The sequence below is a fragment of the Myotis davidii genome, unplaced genomic scaffold, assembly GCF_000327345.1.
Source record: "Myotis davidii unplaced genomic scaffold, ASM32734v1 scaffold1914, whole genome shotgun sequence".
Taxonomy (NCBI): Eukaryota; Metazoa; Chordata; class Mammalia; order Chiroptera; family Vespertilionidae; genus Myotis; species Myotis davidii.
Genome location: NW_006285311.1, coordinates 27,975 through 30,056, shown reverse-complemented (window position 1 = coordinate 30,056; position 2,082 = coordinate 27,975).

The following is a 2,082-nucleotide window of genomic DNA, read 5'->3' as shown; positions in this document are numbered from 1 at the left end:
TGGGTCCAGTGGTTGGAGCATCAAGCTATGACCCCGGAGGTCAGGGTTCGATTCCCGATCAGGGGCACAGGCCCGGGTTGTGGGCTCGATCCCCAGTGGGAGGCGTGCAGGAGGCGGCCGGTCCATGATTCTCTCTCATCATTGAGGTTTCTCTCTCTCTCCCACTTCCTCTCTCTAAAAATCAATAAAAACTAATTTTTTTAGAAAGCGAACAATACAGGAACCTACTGGATGGTGCTGTGATGAGACTGAGTTACTCTGTGTGAGGCTGGCAGCTCCGCCCACCCGCCCTCCGCGAGCTCACGGCGGCCAAGCCTCGGGGCGCAGTCGAGATCCGAAGCTGCCAGCTCCCCAGTCTCACGGCAGAGGGAGGAGGGCGCGGCGGGGACGAACCCACCTGCTTTTTTACAGAGAGGAAGGGAGAGGGAAGGATAGAAAGTTAGAAACATCAATGAGAGAGAATCGTGGACCAGCCGCCTCCTGCACGCCCCCCACTGGGGATGGAGCCCACAACCCGGGCCTGTGCCCTGACCGGGAATCGAACCCTGACCTCCTGGTTCCTGGGATGATGCTCAACCACTGAGCCACGCCGGCCGGGCAGTAAACACTCTTCTTACCCGTGGCCGCCAAGTCCTATGTTAGAACCCTCGGATGGCTCACGGGGCCAAGCCATCGTGCGTGGAGCTCTGGCCCACCCTGCCCCACACCCCGTGGGACCAGAGCCTCGCCCTCACACAGCAGGCACACAGAACCGGCCCCTTGACCCCGGCTCCTACGGCACTAACACCCACCTGCAAACTCCTATTCGATCCTCAAGACCCAGTTCAAAAATCCCATCTGCCGAAACCAGTGTGGCTCAGTGGATAGAGCATCGGCCTGCGGACTGAAGGGTCCCGGGTTCGATTCCCAGTCCAGGGCACATGCCTGGATTGTGGGCCCAATCCCCAATAGGGAGCGTGCAGGAGGCAGCCGATCAAAGATTCTCTCTCATCATGGATGCTTCTCTCTCTCTCCCTCTCCCTTCCATCTCTGAAATCAATAAAAAATATATTTAAAAAATAAAACAAATCACCTTCATTTAAAAAAAAGAAAAAAAATCCCATCTGAGAGTTCAAAGAGGCCGCCCGGCGTCCCTCACGGAGCCGCTCCGTCATCCCTGCAAATCCTCCAGGTGACGACACAGCAGCTCAGCCACCCCTTGGCGTGCGAACTCCGGGCTCCTCGCCGGGGGGTCCGGGGACGGGTTCAGCCAGGAAGGAGTCCACGTCCCGACAGGGGGCAGCCGACCCCCGGGGGAAGCAGGCGGCCCCCACCCGATGGCGGGAGGTCCGTGTCTGGCGTCTGGGGAAGGCTCCCCGGATGTCCGAGCCGGGTCAAAGGCAATTCTCCCGTCAGCCTGATGATCCAGAACGAGACTCAGATAAAACAAAACAAAAACAGACCCACCCCAAACGGACAAGCAGCCCTGGGCTCTGAACTCTCTCTGGAGCGTTTCCACATGTCGCGGCCGCACAGGCCTCCGTCCCTCCGGTGGACGGGACCGTTCTGTCTTTTCAAACCGCGTCCGAACGTCCGCGCACAGATCTCGTTAAAACAGTCACATGAATTCCAGTCAAAATCCCGCTGGGCCAGCGTCGCTTTAGTGGCTGAACTTCCACCTGTGAGCCAGGAGGTCGGGGTTCGATTCCCACGGGGAAGTGGGGGGGACTCGATCCCCAGTGGGGGGCGTGCCAGAGGCAGCCGATCCGTGATTCCCTCTCATCGTGAATGTTTCTCTCTCCCTCCCTTCCTCTCTGAAATCAATAAAAATGGATTAAAAATAAAATAAATCCTTTGAAAGACTCAGCAAGACCCTACTGCACCCCACCATCATTTCCTGGAACGATTTGAGTCAGAGAAGAAGGGAGAGGGAGAGAGAGAGAGAAACATCCATGATGAGAGAGAATCATGGATCAGCTGCCTCCTGCACGCCCCACCCTGGGGATCGAACCGTGACCTCCTGGTTCATAGGTCGACCAGACACTCAACCACTGAGCCACGCCGGCTGAGCGCCAGCATTCTCCTTTAAAAAGCAAACATCTT